We start from the raw sequence: 18,153 nt of genomic DNA, 5'->3' as shown, positions 1-18,153 counted from the left end.
TGGCTAGTGTTTCCATTAGAGAAATAAGGAAGCTGGATTGTTTGTGCAGGGATTCTATTAGGTCCATCTGCTGACTGGTGGGATGGGTTTGGGCCTCCCTGAAAATAAACTAAAAGAGGGAGGGGGTTAACATCTGCTCCTTACTTCAAGCACTGTCTACAGCATAGGCTGGCCAGCTGTGACAGTGTGCTAATGATGATGATGATGATGATAATAATAATGACAATAATAGCAGATTCATTTCCATAGTGCCTTAGGATTCACAAAGCACTTTCTCATGAAGTAAGGAAGAAAAGTCCTATGCTGATTACTAGGTTGTATGACCTTGGTCAAATGCCTTCCCTCTGAGTCTTGGTTTTCTCATTTGTAAAATGAGGTCAGACTCAGCCCCAAAGGTCCCCTGCAGATTGATCTACAAACCTGTTTTTACAAAGAAGGGAAATTGAGGCTTAGTGGGATTCAGCAACTGGTCTAAGATTACATATGTAGCAGGCATCAGAGCCCTCTCCTCTGGCCCCAAATCCAATGAGCTTTCCCCTACACCCCATTTTCTCTTCTGCTTGGCTCCCCATTGGATTTAGGGTTAGGTCCTGTTCCTGGCAGTGATGGGGAGGGAAGGGGGTTTCCATTTTTTAAAATATATTTCAATACATTTAAATTTAGAGTTCTTGGGGTAGTGTGGGGGCAGGGAGGACACATCACTGAGTTCACAAAAATCATGGCACTCCTTGCTCTCTCAGAATCCTAGAAACTTCACATTGGAAGTGATGGCAGGGAACTGATAGTTCCCCCCCAGACCTGACATGACCAGCAATGTGTAAGCTCCGGGAGGGAAGGAGCTGTTTTATTTTTCATTTCAGAGACAGGCAGAATGGCTTGGTGGACAATGAGCTGGCCTATGATTTAGGACCTCGGTTCAAATCGTGCTTATGAGAGATATTGCTGGAGGGACCAGGAAGAGGTGTCTTAGCTGTCAACGCCCCAGTCACCTCTGTAGGACGAGAAGCCGTGACACTGGCCCATCGGCATTGGTTGGTTGAACATATTTCTTTACCAGGTGCTTCCTATGCCAATGAAATAATGTGCCTGGAATTTTCCAACCCTACTTCAAACTAAATTAAAATATATCACACATAGCAGGTGTCTAAAGTTTTTTGTTTTTAATTAAAAACATGTAGTTCCTTTATAATAATCCCAATACTTGGTCCTCTGGCCTCTACTTGAAGATTATTGCACTCATCCCCTCCAGGCTGCTGTAATCATCTCAGTAGCTGTTTCTGGTCTGGGAGGTGGGGATCACAGGGGAAAAGGCTAGTGACGTGGTTGATTTGATTGGGTCTGCTCCAGTGATGGTGTGGGTGTGGGATAAGGGGCTGGGTGTGGATGGATGGACCAGGGAGGATGACAAACCAGAGGACAGAGCTGGCAGCTGGCGGGGGTGGAATTATCCATGGAAGTGTAGTGGGTAGCCACGGGGGAGAGCTGGCAGGACAATAAGAAAGCATCCCTAATATATGCTGGCATTCCTGGCAGGGATCCAGTCAACTCTCACTTTCTGTCCCTGGCAGGGGCTGAGGGCACAAGATGGGGCTAGTCCATGGCCCTTGGTCCTCCCCTAGGCTCTTTTAGGTGACACTCAGAGATGAGAGACAGCACCACGTGTTCTAATGATCAGTCCTCCTTCCCCATGGAGAAGAGCCACCCAAGAGCAAGCAACTGAACTGCTAGGAGCTCTCTTAGGACAGACAGTGGAGAGGCAGCTTGAGAGAGCAGAGAGAGCCCCGGCTTGGAATCAAGAGACTTGACTCTGCACCCTGGCTCTGCCACCTATGGACTGTATGACTTGGGAGCAAGCTTAGCATCTCAGAAACTCAGTGTCTTCATCTGTCAAGTGGGGATAATAATGCTTATGCTCCTGGAATCCAGGGCTGCCATGAGGATCTGATGAGTTAATGCATGTACTGGACTTTGTAAACCCAAATGTGCTAATATAAATGTAAGCTCTAACTATTATTATTTTCCATTTGAGGTTTTCATCCCAAAATATTATAGATCTCAGCCTTTTTACAGACGTTCTGAGGACTGAGGGTTGAATTTGGGGGTCTGACATGACTGGCTGGTTGGAGTCTATCTTGCTTTGCAGAACAGCTGGTTTCCCCAAAGGTTAGCTGTCAAGACAGTTTCTGGAAAGTGAAGCTTCTTTTTCTCCTGGATGGACATCGACCTTGGGCAAAGGGATGGGGAAGGTGGGTGTATATATTCTTTTTGACTTCTGCTCTTCTTGACTGGGGCTGATAACAGCTCCAGGTGGGACCTCCAGGAGACCTCAATATCAGCCATTGGCCTTGAGTGAAAGAACTGACTCACATATGGTCCAAGATGAATTCTATTAATGTGAGTCTTCTGGGAATGTATCTTGAATCTGTTCCTCAGTTCTGAATTAGGTTATGGCAGGTTTCTGCCTAGTGGAGGCTGCCATATAATGGGACACATCTATGTGAAGGGACTTCCTAAAAAAGTCCTAATGAGGACAGGAGCCCTGCTCCACCCTGCCGATGGGATCTCTGACTCCATCCTTCCCTAGACAGAATAGGGTCTAGATTCACCCACTGCCACACTGATGACCTGGATGGTGGGGCCAAGAAGCAAGCATGTGGCAACACAGGCAGGAAGATGCAGATTTCAACTCACCACTCGTCCTGGGATCCCAAGGGCGCCTTTGTCTCCCTGAGGAGCAAGGCAAAAGAAATCAGATGGAGGTGGATGGGGGGATGGAGTCAGGCTTCAGTCAAGGGAATGAAGTCACACTGGCAGTGTACTGGGCATGAGAACATCATGGCTTCACTGATCAGCCACATATACCCTGCCTAATGACAAATTGGAACGTGGGCACCTTCCTGTGTGGGTGCCCATGGGTACATATACAAAATACCCATGTGTTTGGAATATAAACCACATCATCAAGCAGGCATAGTGTGATGGACTCCACCAGTAATTAGTGCCTTCCCTAACTTTGTATTTGAATTTAATTTGTATATGTTTAAATTTCATACAGCGAGGTCCTGATTAGTGTGGCTAATGGATCCCCTGAAGGGCTAGCATATGTTCAAATTCAAACTATTTGAAGTTTTCCTTTTAATTGGTTCTGGCCCTATAGAAATATTCAGTGTGAATTCGATTAATGCTACCACATCAAGGAGTTCATTATTCCCACTAATCAGGAACCAACTGTTCAAGTATAAATAATATATTTATGGTAAATACTTATTGACATTGCATCTGTATATATAATACTTTCCCTTTACTTTATCTACATGTTTTCCTTTTCTTATCTGTGGACACGTCATTTCCTCCCAATAGAATATAAGCTCCTCGAGGGTGGGGCCTATTTCTTTTTTTATATTTGTATCCCCACCACCTAGCACAGTGTTTGGAACATAGTAGGTGCTTAATAAATGCTTGCTGAATGAATGGTGGAAAGAAATTAAGAGTCAGGTGACCTAGATGCCAGTCAGGGTTCTCCCATTATTGAGCTGTGTGAATTTTGGCCAGCCATCTTCCCTCTCTATGCCTCAGTTTCTTCTTCTGTAAAAACAAGGAGGTTGGAATAGCTGATATGAGGTCCCTTCCAATCCCAGAGGGTTACACCAGCCACAAAAATAATCATTCCTGTCCAAATAGCATTTTCTTATTTACAAAGCATTTTCTCCTTAACAACCTTATGAGATAAATAATGCAGATATTACCCAATGGAATGGAAGCTCTTTGAGGGCAGAAGCTCTTTGGCTTTTTGCCTCTGTATCTTCGGTACCCAGCCCAGTGCCTGGCTTAGGGAGTGTTTGTGGAATTGAATTCAAGTGAATCTCTATCTCAGAAGCTTCCAGGGACTCATTCACAGTCACAGAGTGGGAAGTCACCAGGGCCAGAGCTGGGAGCCAGCCAAACCCAGCTGTCCTTCCACCACCCCATCTTGCCAATGGTGCTCATAAAGGCCTTCATCCCACTGACCTAACAGCTCTAGGTGGTGTTTATTGGTGAGGTCTGTTGGACTCATTTTACAGAAAAGGAACTCTACATCAAGGCAGCCAGCCCATTAGACTCCCCTTGGCAAAGGTGGGGGACAGAACCCAAGCCTTCTACCTCTGGTTTGGTCTTGCCCCAGAGCCTCATGATTTGAGGAAGATGAATGGAATTCTACCCATTTCCCCCTATCTCCTACCCTTAGAAAAGACAGGAAAGTCACAGCCAAGTCACAAGATTCAGCTGTTCTGGGAAAACGTCTTTGTTTGGTAGCCAGGGGTTACGTCTTCCCACTCTGGAAATCTCCTTATAGAGGGTTTGCCGCTCCTCTCAGTAAAAAAATATTTTTTTGCCATCACACAAATGCAGACCTTGTAAATTTTGGGTGGGGAACTGAAATTCACTGCTGGCCAGGAAGAGTGGAAATCAATTGAACGTAGAAAACAAGATGGTATCTGACCAAGCGTGTCTGCTGGAGGAATTGCTGCGTTCTATGGCCCAGCTGGAAAATGAGTGAGTCATGGGCAGCCCTGGGGCCTGCTCTCAGAGTCTGCTGCCCCTTCCAGAGGTTAGATGTGACCTGAAAAGCAGCAAGACTAACGGGGAGGATCGCAGGCATAAGGAGATGTCTATGTCAAAATGGCGATGGGGAGTAACTAGGAAAAACTCCCCTGCTGGGATCTTGTCTATGTTGCTAGGGTCAAGATGCATCATTTGCATTTAATAAAGCACTCTACCTTCTTGAAAGCCAAGAGTGCCCATGAGGAAATGATTCTCCTAAAGGTGTTTGGATAACTCCATGGAGGCAGGGATCGTTAAGCTTTGGTCATTGTATCCCCAGCACCCAGCATGGAGCCTGGTACACAGAAGGTGCTTAATAAGAGCTTGTTCATTGATGAGTCAGCATCAGTCACCATCAGCTAGTGCAGTCCTCCAGATTTTACAAATGGGGAAACCAAGCCCAGAGAAGGGAAATGTGTAGGCCAATGCCACACAGCGAATTGGCAGCACAACTCAGGTCTAGAATCATCTCCTCCTGGTCAGTTTCCTGACTTCTGACTGCAGCATGCCTGCCACTGTGCCAGACACACAGCATCATTAATAGATGCTGGTTGAATTGATTGGAATTCTCACAGCAGGGGATCCGGGATCAGTCAGTGGGATTGTGGAGTAAGCGCTAGATTTAGACTCAGAGGTGTTGCTATTGTACAGTCATTTCAGTCACTTCCAGCTCTCTGTGACCTCATCTGGGGTTTTCTTGGCAAAGATACTAGAGTGGTTGGCCATTTCCTTCTCTGGCTCATTTTACAGATAAGGAAACTGAGGCAAACAGGGTGAAGTGACTTGCCCAGGGTCACCCAAGCTGGTCAGTGTCTGAGCCAGATACGAACTCAGGTCTTCCTGACTCCAGGCCCAGCATTCTGTACACTGTGCCACCCAGCTGCCTCGGGGGACCTGGGTTCAAATCTAGCCCTTCCTGTGTGACTTCAGGCAAGTTGATCAACAGGGCATCGGACTAGATGACCTTAATATGTCTTCAAGGTTTGAATCTCTGACCCTCAGATTATCTGAAATCAGCCTACAGGGTCTTCTTGGAGGTTCACAAATGATCACCTTCACAACAGAAGCATAATCAGAGCCACAATCGATGAGTTTGCTAATTGTTCTTCCTTCCTGGATGAGCTCAAAGATGTCTTTTTTGCCATAAGTTGCACGCAGTCAAGCATATGGCTTTTGAATGACATATCATGGTGTGTATATATATATACATATATATATATATATTGTATACACATGTGTGTGTTTTAAATTAATGTTATTTGCAGTCTTAGTCATAAAGCGCATGGGTTATGATTAGGTATGTATTGGTGCGGAGGTTGGAAACTATGCATGGTAGCCTCTGCTCCATGAATTTTACCGTAAATGTTTTTTAAAGGTGGACTTTGGAGGAAAAAAAAGAGGCTGCCTCCGTAGGTTTTATGCATGTAACCCTTGCCCACCCTAGTCTTCCCAGCCTTCCCTGCTAGTTATAACGCTTCTAACATTACGTATAGTGCTAAATATGGTCCCAAATGCCTTTCGTTATAAAGGTAAGTGGCTCAGGGATTTTTTCTTTAAATTTCAACAGTTGTAACGGCCACTAGCTTTTAAAGGACTACAGTGTTATATTACCTTTGGAAGGTGAAGACTAGGGGTGACAGGAAATAATGTAATGCTTGTAAGAATCAGAATCTTTCTGCCTCAGATTTGGGGAGTCTAAATCCAGAGGTATTATGAGTAGGAATTTTGGGCCTAGGGCAGGAAGAAAGGCTGGTTGGGGTGGAGTTCAGATCCAGGGCCAGGGATGTGGGCATCGAGGGAAGGAAAAGCCCCAGGAGGAGGCAGCTCCATAAGGTAGGGCCATGGAGAGGAACTCACTGGTAGTATCCCTCTTGGGAAGGGGAAGAAGAGTGACCCAGGACCAGGGCAGGATCAGTGCCTTCTAAATATTGGCACCCTGAGACACAGTCTTGAACATTCCACCCTAGTTACAGCTCTACCTAAATCTAACACTGCTTTTGAGTTAGGGAAGATGGCTGTCAGACCTCTGAGCTCTGAATGGATTGTGACATGTTCCTTCCCTCAGTCCTCTGCTAGACTGGGGGGAGTATGATGCTGGGTAGGTGCCCCTAATCCTAAAGGTTTTGGAGTCTGAGGCCCTGGGTTCAAATTCTTACTCTGACATTTGCTCCCTGTGTGACCTTAGGCAAATCACAATCTCTTTGAGCCTCAGTCCTCCTTCATGAGAGGATTGGACTGGCTGGCATCCGAGTTCTCCTCCAGCTCCTGTCTATGATCCATCTCCTTGATTTCCCAAACTCATCTCTGTGCTCGCACTCATCCCCTGGGCCTCCCAAGAAAGAGAACAATGGCCTTGGAAGATGCTCACCCATCCTTCAGTAGCTCCTCATTGCCTACCAACTTAAGAAGCAGTCTGATAAGCTAAGGAATCAGCCCTAATCTCTAAGTCAAGCTAGTCACTCACCTCTAGCTGCCCCTTGGACGCTTGAACTGGACACTCCATAGGCGTCTCAAACTCAGTACATCCCAAACAAAGTTCGTGGTCTTTGTCCCCCATTTTCAACCTCTCTATTACTGTCCAGGGCACTGCCATACTCCCAGCTCTCCCAGACACTCCACTGCGGTCATCCTCAACTCTTCACTCTCCTCACACACATCCAATCCCTTGTCAAATCTTGTCTCTGCCTTCTGGACACCCGGTGATGGATTCCTTGGTCATCACAACCCATGAATCAAGGTAAAATGCAAATTGGTCTCAACCCCATATGGTGAGAGCCCTCTTCTACTTCTGTGTCTATGGGGGTGAAATGGTAGGAAAGGAGGCAGAGGTGCAGAAAGGCAATCACATGGTTTTTAGGACATCTAAGGTACTAACTTAGCTGTTGATTTAGTGTTCAGATCTTCAATTAAGTTGTTGATTAAGTGGTCAGATCTGGCACTTGGGAAAAACCAATATTCGAACTCAAGTATCCTTTGCTAGTGGGCATCAAAAGAAAGGGTAGGGGGAATTAACCCCTCCTCTTGAATTTTGGGTCCAGCTCACTGTTCATTAGATTCAATTCAAGTCAACACACATTTACTAAGCGCCTACTAAGCACTAGGAAATGTCACAGGCCCTGCCCTCGAAGAGCTACAATCTTTTGGGGGAAAATCAATAGGCATGCAGATAAATATACATTAATTATACATATAATATAAATATGTACAAACTATATAGTATTTCTGTATTATTATATAATGTATCTATATAATATTTAATATATTAGTATATATCATTATATATTAATTACTTAGTAAACAAATACAAAGTTATTACTAGTAGGGGTGGGGAGAGTCCTGATAATTAGGTTGGGGTGGGGGAGTAAGGAAAGGCCTGGTGAAGGAGGCAGTACCTGCGCTACGCTTTAATGGAAGTTGGAGATTCTAAAAGTTGACCATCCTCAGACCATCAGATATATCTCTATGCAATGTACTGGTCAAAGACCAAAATTAAGGCTTATAGTAATTGAAACCATCTCTGTTGTTTATACTCTTCTGTTTGTATGAAAGCTCAGCAGATGTTACCAAGGGATGTGGGTTAAAGACTGTGGTCGTGGATGAAGGCTGTATTTGCTGAGGCCAGGCTGAGAGTAACCTTGGACAATCATTTAAATTTCCTAAGCCTCAGTTTCCTTATCTGTAAAATGAGAGGGTTGGGCTATGTCCTTCAGGGTTCCTAGCAGCTGCCAGATGGTCAAAGATGCTCTAGCTCTGGGGGCTAGTATCCACTCAGCTTTGGGCCTCAGGCCTCAGTCAAGGGGATTTTGTCAATGAGAGGGGGATACAGGAAGGCCCTTCTTATTTGGACGCAGAAGCAGAGATGGTGGGTGGTAAAGGATGTTTCCCCCTAGCTCCCAGGGAGAAGCTGAACAACCAAATAAAGAAGTGGAGTGTGTGTGGAGTAGGGAAAGATTACAAGTGTGAGCTAGTAACCGGAGAGGAAGAGATGAGGGAGGAAGATGAAGGAAAAGAGAGAGGCCAAGAAAAGAGAAATAGAACTATTTACCGGAAGTCCAGGTCTTCCTGCAGGACCCTGGAAAAAAAGGGCAAAAAAACAACAAAAGAGAGAAAAAGACCTCATTAAAGCCAGGGAAGTGGAACACACAATCCTGCATCTCCTAAGGACAGAGGGGGCAGTGCGGCACAATGGGAAGTGTCCTAGATGAAGACCTGGATAGACCTGGGTTCAAGTGCTGGCTCAGACAATCATTAGCTGTGCTGTGTCAGACAAATCATGCACCTTCTCTGAACTTTGGTTTCCTTGTTTGTCAAATGGAGTGATCGTGTGGCTTAAGTGAGAAGCCCTGGGAGGGTTGTGCTAATGCCAATGACTATTACTAAGCCATGACACAGTCAGTCTTGTTATCCCTGCTCCCCCATACCTGCCACCCTGGAAGAGGAGTTTGAAGGGTGTGAATTATCTTTCCCCAGACCTGCCCCTCTGTAGAGGGTGCTGAGATGGTAACCATTATCTTGGGGCACAGATCTTGAGCAGGAAGCGACCGTGGAGGACATTGGGTTCGGCACCCTCATTTTACAAAGGAGGGAAACTGAAGCCAAAGTGGGGAAGTGACTTGTTGATTTCACATCGTAAGTGTCAGCATCAAATTTCAAATCCAGGTCCTCTAGAACTCCAATTTCATTGCTTTTGGGGGCCCCAGCTACAAGTGCCCTTGCCCTACAATCCTGTCATTTTTATTCTTATGCTCCCTGGACCTATTTCATTATATATTATTCCTGAACACAGCCCTGATAGCTTGGGAGGAAACACAGATGACATTTCTAAAGAGTGGCAGCAGGGAGGGTTCTTTGTGGGACAGACAATGGGGAGCCGAGACTGGCTGCTGTTTCTACCCACCTTGAAGGTCAGGCGTCTGCTGTCCTTCAAGGCCAAAGAGTAAGCTCTGGTCTGAGGCAGTTCTACCTGCCCTGGGACTGATCTCATCAGCCTTCCAGGAGGGTCACTCAGCTTCCATAGGGGGACTACTCACTATGCCACTCAAGGCCTCTCTTGAAAGAGACCTCAGAGGGTAGACAGTAGGAAAAGTACTGGATGTAAGGACTAAAGGTCTGAATTCAAATCTGTGTAATCCTGGGCAAATCCCTTTATCTCCAAATCTTTGTCTTTCTGTAAAATGAGGAGGTTAAACCAGATCATCTTTAAGATCTCTTTGAGCTTTAAATCCAATGATCCTAGCTCATTCGCCCTTCTCATGCAGGAATCCTGTTCATTCCCCTCTTGGGCACAGCTCCCAACAATCTCTGTGTGAACTCTCCAGTAAATGTAAGCCCTTCCTGACCTTGTACAATCTGTCCCACTGTGGCAGCGTGCTGAGTTTCTTCAGAAAGCAGCAGGACCTAACGAGTCATGGAGACCAAGGGCAACAAATTCCCAGGAAGGTGAGATCTGGGTGAGGAGATGGTCCAATCTTTGGTTATGTCAGGGAGAAAAAAGAGGATGGGGAGGGGGCCTCCAAAAAGGCTTGTTTTCAGCAGGTGGTCCTTCAGGGCTCCCTTACTGCCAAGTTTATTTTGGAAGACTGATGGTAGGAATTTTATCTGATATCCAAAGCATGCCATTATAAATCATGCCTTTTCATTTCAAGGGATGAAATGACTCTCCAATCCCGACGTGATTTATCTGTCAGGGGGATAGAACAGATTTCTCAGTATGGGATCAATTTACCACTCAGAGTAACAGATGGAATATTAAAGAAGGACCTTATTAAAATCATGAAAGGCTTTCTCCCAGGTATGTATTTAGAGGCAAAACAAATATTGGAATGCCTTCTCTTGAGCACTAGAGACCTCTGGTTCTTGTTGGTTTCAATAACCTCAGGGGTGGACCAATTTCAAAGAATGTCATTCTTCCCATCTCAGTAAAAATCTGACGCACCCCACCATGTGTTTGGTCTTTTAAGTTACTTTACACAGGCCCCTGAATGGTCTTTGGGCCTTTTGTTAGGCTTTAAAAACACTGTCCCTCAAGGAAAGATCACTACCGTATTGCTGGGTATCAACTTACTGCTTTGAGAGACTCTTCTTCACCTCTTTCTTATGTTCTTTCTTTTGGCAAGACTTTCCCCTCCCCCACAAGGGACCTGATAGAAAGGTCTGAGAAAGAAGAGAGGCGTTTTGGCTCTAATTTATTGCCCCTTCTGTAGTTTAACTCGCCGACATCGCTTTCTCTATCCTCTTCCCCCCATCCCTTTCCGAAATATGGCCCAAGCCAGTTGGCCCAAATAGAATCTGCCCACATAAATTCTCTTGGAAAACAACACTTTTCCAATGTGATTCACATTTTCACTAAGTGAGTGGGCAGGGATGTGTTCCACGGAAAAGCCCACTGAGAAGAGATGTCTCCTTTCTTATTGATTAGCATGCCCTTCTTTCTACAATTGCCTCCTTTGAGGACAAAGAAAAAGTGTCTTATTACTGAGACAAGCTAGTCTTTGGATTTCAGTTCAGAGCCTGCTTTGTCAAGGACAGAGATGTCTTGGGCTCTGATGTTTCCAAGCCTGGTAAAAAAACCCCAAAACCCAAATGGCAGTCTTTTTCCCTTTCTGTCACTTAAGCACAGGCTCCCGAAGTCAAGAGAAAAGCCATCTCTCAATAGGAGGTTATAGGTGACTCCCAGGTCCAAGATAGAGAGGTTAGCTGGACAGACATACTTCACTTCTCTTTCTTCCCCAGCCCAGGGCCCTGTTACCATCAGAGAGAACAGCACATTCAAGTTTGTGGGATTTCAGCCATGACCTCAGTACTTACAGGGGGTCCTGAAAGAAAAAGAGAAAAAGCATTGGTCAGTGGGTCTGCTCATGAGATCATAAAAAACCCAGAAGAGTTTTAGAAATCACATCTTCCTTTTACACTTAGGGGAGTGGGGAGATTGCTTAATTCAGCATCAGAAGACCTGGGTTTGAATCTTGAATCTGAAAATAAGTAATTATCTGACCATGAACAAGTCACTTCCTCTCCTTTACATCAAACCCTCTCTTCTTTCTCCAAGCCTCCTACACCATCTCCTTGCTCCTCCTAGAGATCATTTTCTGTAAACTTCCTCTTTTCTCCTTCATCAGTTAGTCAATTAGCATTTATCAAGTCCAGACACCGTGCTAAGTGCTAGGACCACAAAGAAAGCTAAAAGGCATTCCTTGCCCTCAAGGAGCTCACAGTCTGAGGGAGACAACATACAAAACACTATGTGTGAATAAGCAATATACAGGCCATCCCTCTACATGTATTCTCAATCCCATTCTCTCCTTTAAAAGACCTCTCCCACAATCATCCCCTATTCAGGTGACTCCCAAATATCCCGCCCTGGTCTCTTTCCCAAATTCTAATCCCACATCACCAACTGCCCATGGGCTACATCAAACTGGATGTGCTATAAGCCTCTCAACGTCAGCATGTCAAAAGCAGAAATCATTATCTTCCTTTCATTCCCCGCCATGACCTTCCCTATTTCTGTCAAGGGAACCCCCGACCTTCCCCTCACCCAGGTTCACAAACTCTCCCTCCTTCTGCCCTTCGTATCTAATCAGTTACCAAATCTTGCCATTTCTATCTAACTACATTTTCCTGATTCTCTTTTCTCTACTCACTTGACCACCATTACAGTTCACGTCCCGTTAGCCTGGACTATTGCAGGAATCTCCTGATTGGCCTCCCTGCCTCAAACCTCTTCCCACTCTTATCTATCCTCCATCCTGCTGCCAGAGAGATTTTCCTGAATTACAGCTGTGACCTTGTTACTCCTTTACTCAGTAAACACCACTTTTGCCTTATTGCCTTTAGGACGAATGCAAATGTCTCTGTTGAGTTTTTAAAGCTCTTCATAAGCTGGCTCTGGCCTGCCTTTCTAACTTTATTTTACATTATTCCTCATCTTAGCCTTCCTGCTGTTTCTTACATATGACACACCATCTCCTGTCCCTGCACGTCTGGATAGGCTGTCCCCCCGTACTTGGAATGCACTCCTTTCTCACTTTTACCTCTTGAGAAGCCCTTGTTTCTGTTAAAATTCTGCTTTGGCAACACCTTTCCCATCCCCTTCCTCCCTGCCCTACTCCTTAAGCTGCCAGTGAAATCTCCCTCAGCCCCCTCCCGTTTTTATCTCATATTTAATATCTTCTATATTGTACATGTTGTCTTTCCCCAATAGAGTGTAAGTTTCTTGAGGGCAGGGACAGTTTAACTTCTGTCTTTGTATCCCAAAAACTTAACGCAGTGATACTTAGTAGGTGCTTAATGCCTATTGATTGACTGTTTGGTTGAGGTCTCTGAACATTAGAGTCTTCATCTGCCACGTGAGGATTATAATATTTATCCTGCATGCCTAAGGCACGATCATTATCAGTACTGTTAAGAAACCTTCCAAGTAGTCACAGGAAACTTGAAGTAGCCTGCACTGTTGTTAATGGGTATTTAGGTGTGATGGAGATGTCTAACTGACCTGGATTTCAGGAAAAAGTCACCTACAAAAAGAAGCTAATCAAACTCAGGGAAATTGAGGAGGTCACTGAGAAAGAGAGGAGTCAAGAGTTCAGGGCAGAGCCTTTGGGTGGGCCAAAGTCAGAGGACATGACGTGTAATGATCCTGCAAAGGGGACTGAGAAGGAGTGCTCAGAGAGATAGGAGGTAAACCAAGAGAAAGGCAGCATCATGGAAGCCAAAAGATAAGAGGGTGTCCAACAATGGTCAGTGCTGCAGAGAAGCCAGACAGAATTGAGAGAGGGCCTATGGATAGTGGGTTCCACCATCTGCAATCTGGGTGACCTTGGGCAAATCACTTCCCTTCTTTCTGGATCTCATTGACATCATCTATAAAATGGGCAGGGGGTGGTGGGGGGGGTAGATTATATCATATGATCTCAAAGGTCCCTTCAAGCTCTGACATTCTGGCCTGCCTGCCTTCCTGCCTTCCTTCCTTCCTTCCTTTTTTTGTTTAGCACTTTGTTGCTGCTTTTTTCTTTTATATCACTGTTATTACCCATTGCTTCCCCCCACCCCAAACATTGATTTCTACCTTGTCCTAAATAAATAGATTTGAGCAAAACATATCAATGCATTGGCACGTCTGGAAATGCATGTTGAATTTTATACCCATAAACTTCCACCTGTCTGACAAGAGGCATACTGGACCATCTGACCTCTAAAGTCATGATTGGACACCTGATACTGACATTCTATTTAAAAGTCTCTTCTAGCTTCCAACATCTTATGTTCTGAGGTCCCTCTCAGATCTGCCATTCTAGGTTCTAGGTTTTAAGGCACCTCCCAGTTCAAGTGTTCTATGTTCTACAGGCATTTTCTGCTTTAACATTCTATGTTCTGTGTTCTAAGAGCATTTCTAGCTCTGATCTTCTATGTTTCATGGGCGTTTTCAGTTCTGATGTTCTAAATTCTAGGATCTAAGGCACCTCCCAGTTTTGGTATTTTATGTTCTTAGGTCCCTCTCAGATCTGCTATTCTAGGCTCCAGGTTCTAAGGCACCTCCCAGCACTGATATTCTAGGTTCTAAGGCATGTTCTCCCAGTGGCATTCTAGCTTCTATGGGTATTTCTAGCTCTGATATTCTATCTTCTATGTTTTAAGGGCATTTCCAGCTCTGATGTTCTATGTGCTATCTTTTAAAGGAATTTCTAGCTCTGATAGTCAATGTTCTAAAGATATTTCCAGTTCTGATATTCTAGACTCTAGGTTCTAAGGCACCTCCCTGTTCTGGAATTTTATGCTTTAAGGTCCCTCTCAGATCTGCCATTCTAGGTTTTAAGGGCATTTCTATTTCTGAATTCTAGGTTCTAAGTTCTAAAGGCATTTCTAGCTCTGGCTTTCTAGGTTCTAAGGCACCTCTTAGCTCTGACATTTAAGGGCACTTCCAGTTCTATCATCCTAGGTTCTAGGGCAGTTTTCAGCTCTGATATTCTAGGTTCTAAGGTCATTTCCAGTTCTGACATTCTATGTTCTAGGTTTTGAGGCACCTTCCACTTCTGACATTTTATGTTCTAAGGTCCCTCATAGATCTGCCATTCTAGGTCATAGGTTCTAAGAGTATTTCTAGCTCTGACATTCTAGGTTCTAAAGGACACTTCTTACTGACACTCTAGGTTCTAAGGTACCTCTAGCTTTGACATTTGAGGTTCTAGGTTCTAAGGCACCTCTGAACTCTAACCTTTTATATTCTAAAATTTCTTTCCAGTTTTGACATTCTAGGAGTCTAAATGTTATGAAAATGTTTTGGAAAGGTTCAAAGTGCCTAACAACTGCCAAAGATGATTCTTTCCCCGTGAAATGAAGTCAAACAGGAAAGAACAGCCACCATGTCTCATTAGGTCCCTGCTTGATTTCTTTACGATCCCGGGCCCCTGAGCCAGCCTGTCTGGGCATCTCCTCCTCACCATCCGTCTCCCAGTCCTTTGTGACTCCTCAGGCCACATCCCTTTTTGCTGTCTCCTTCTCTTCCTGCCCCCTGCCCGCCTCCATTCTGCAGACCCCACCTCATGAGTGACATTGGCCATTCATGACAAAGTCCTACGTTCTGAAAAGGGAGGAGGGAAAGGGAGAAAAGAGGAAGATGGGGAAAGAAAAGCTACATCTCTGCAGAACACGAGTCAGACGCCCCCAAGGCATGTTTGAACCCCAGCTGGATCTGCTCAGTCCCTGGGCACCGGGGGTTGCTGGCTCAGCAGCTCCATGGGTCTCTCCTTTTATGCTCAGCTAATAAAGCATCCTCATGTTTCCCTCTCACTGCTCACTTTCTTAAAGCTGTCCTTCTGTTCTCCCTTATCTTCCCTTCCCACGATCCTGGCCTGCTTCCATGAAGGAACTGTGGTTTTTATGCTGGTCTCTGTCAACCAATCATGTTTTAAAAAATGAGAAGCAATCAAAAATTAAGGAAGACAGCTGGGCGGAGGAGTTTTCAGCTCTGGGCTCTTCATGCAATGCTTTTCTTGAAGTATCTAGCTATGATGACCTGGATGTCAGGGTCCAGTGACCACCGGACCTTTCTAGTCACAAGAACTAGGAAGAGAACAGGGAAGGGCTCAGAAGATGTTGTCAGAGATGCAGCTGCTTTGGACCTTGGGACCCAGAGAGGATTGCTCAGCTCATGGACATTTTCTATTTTTAAGACCTCAGCCAACTTTCATCCTGACATGCCAGACTTTCCCAGGGCTCACAGAATCACAGGTTTTAGAAGTAGAACAAAGCTTAGGGATGTTCCAATCTAGACCAACCGTCTCATTTTACAGAGGAGGAAACTGAGGCCTAGAGCATAGAAGTGGCTTACCTAAGGTTATATAGGTATTAAATGACAGAACCAGAATCTGAAAGCATGTTTTATTTCCATGTTTTTCTTATTTTCTTATTTATTTTTTCTTTTCTTCTTTCTTTCTATATTTTTATTATTATATATTAATTTTTTTAATTTCTCATTATTTTGCAGTAGCTGGCAACATGCACCCAGTAACCAAAAACACAAAGGGGAAGCCACCTTGGTCTCTAACTTTGCCAGAGCCGCCCTGCTCTGACAGAGAGGTTTTTTCCCAAAGGTCACTTGTTTCTTCCTTCTGTCAACACACTCAGCTCTAAGGGGGCGATAGTTGTAAGGTGCTTTGCACAATGCCTGGCATGTAGTAAGCACTATATAACTGTTATTTAATATGAATTACAATTAGTATAATATTAACTAATAATAATTAATAATAATATCAGCGATTATTATAATCACAGTAGAGGGTCAAGCTTAGGGACACCGACCCAGAAACCCAGACCCTGTCTGATTTTATAAAGTGCCTAGAGAGAGACTGATGTCCTCATTAGGGTTACCAGGGGCCCATCCCAACGATTGTGATAAGAAACTCGATGAACTTGCCTAGATGTAAGGGGATCAGTAGCAAGGCAACAGCAAGACAGAAAACACAATGAACTGGGGACCAGATCCAGACTCTTGGCCCAGCTTTGCTACTAATGCACTGTGTGATCTCAGCCAAGTCACTTCTGACACTCAGTTTTCTCATCTCTTCAATGATGACGTTGGACTATAGACGCTAGATGGTCTCTAAGACTCTAATACTACACTGGCTAATGAATGGAGTCCATCTTGGGGCCTGATTTGAACTCAGGTCCTCCTGACTTCAGGGCTGGTGCTCTATCCGTGTGCCACCTAGCTGCCCCTGGTGTCCTTCTTGTTCCTCACCTACAACAGTCCTTCTTCCATCTGGACCTCGTCCGGGGTTGTCCCCCATATCTGGAATACTCTCCCTCCTTCCCTCTGCCCCTTAGAATCCCTGCTTAGAACCATCTTCTACACGAGTCTTCTCTCTCTCCCTGTACCCAAGGCAAGTGCCTTCTAGCCCCGAATCATCTTGTGTTTACCCTGCATATATTTTGCATGTAGTTAAACAGGTTATGTTGTCTCCCCCAATAAAATCCAGAGCCCCAGGTTTGACAAAAGGCACAGAGAGGATACACATGGGTTGTTCCCCAAACCCAGGAGTGCTAGAATCCTGCACCTTTCTTGAAGCCTGAAAGGAAAAGGTTTTGAAGACACAAAGGAAAATGCTTCTTCTTAGAGCACGGCTGATGAGTTTATATAAGTCACTGCCCCCAACAGGTGGCACAGGATGAAAATATAAAGTTTTATTTAAAAAATTGAGATAATAACATATTATGGCTCTGTCCCTCATAAATTGAAGGGAAGCTGAATACATTTTGGGGCGTGTGCAGCCTTTGGGGCTGGTATCAAAGTGGAAAAGAGTGACTCTGTAGGACCCTGAATTATGGGGCTGGCTGTATGAAAGGCCTGTGCCAGGGTGGTATTTCTGATGGTTTTAGACTAAGACACTAGGTAGGCACAGTCTTCCTGGCCAGCAATCCTGGCTTCTCCCCCCCCCCCAGCTCTAAAAGTGAAAAACAGGCAACCCACTGACTCTCTGGGCTTGTGGAGAGCACGCACACAATTCTTTCTGCTAGTTATTGCAAAATTCATTCACTCACTCAATGTATCTTTATCAAGCTCTAGCCATGTTGGAGGCACTGTACTGAGTGCTAGAAAATTATATTTGTACTACTTGACTGCTTCTGTATGGGAAGCATTGAGGTCTCATAGAGGTCAAAATCTCCCATATAATCTTTCCTCTGCTCAAAAAAATCTTCTGGGGCTCTCTACTGTCTCTTGAACAAATTTCAGATCCTTTAGCCTGGAGTTCGAGGCCCTCCATAAGCTGGGCTGAAACTCTTTCATTTTTTAAAAAAGACTTTTTATTGCTATCTTTTTATTTTTGCATAACTCTCACTTCCAAATGCTATGTATCTCTTCCCCTCCGTCACCACTCAAACTATTCCTTGTAATAGAGAAAGAGAGAGAGAGAGAGAGAGAGAGAGAGAGAGAGAGAGAGAGAGAGAGAGAGAGAGAGGGAGGGAGGGAAGGAGGGAGACAGAAACACAGAGAGAGAGAAAGAGAGGGAGGGAGAAAGGGAGAGAGAGACAGAGAGAGATGGGGGAGAGGAGAGGTAGAGAAAGAGAGAGAGT

At 44.8% G+C, this 18,153-nt stretch overlaps 1 protein-coding gene across 1 annotated transcript in view; it reads right to left on the bottom strand.

The window, feature by feature from the left end:
• The window catches only part of LOC110200071 (uncharacterized), a 120,588-nt gene extending 111,941 nt beyond the window's left edge, over window positions 1–8,647 (bottom strand). The window contains 2 exon segments of the mRNA XM_078150753.1: window positions 2,692–2,727; window positions 8,627–8,647. The gene's annotated coding sequence lies outside the window, so the exon portion shown is untranslated.
• Between the last annotated feature and the right edge of the window lie 9,506 nt (window positions 8,648–18,153).

This window comes from Phascolarctos cinereus, unplaced genomic scaffold, assembly GCF_003287225.1.
Source record: "Phascolarctos cinereus isolate Bilbo 61053 unplaced genomic scaffold, phaCin_HiC Scaffold_3;HRSCAF=262, whole genome shotgun sequence".
In the NCBI taxonomy this organism is placed as follows: domain Eukaryota; kingdom Metazoa; phylum Chordata; class Mammalia; order Diprotodontia; family Phascolarctidae; genus Phascolarctos; species Phascolarctos cinereus.
Note: the sequence above shows the minus strand (reverse complement) of the source record. Positions and strands in the feature narration are given on the sequence as shown.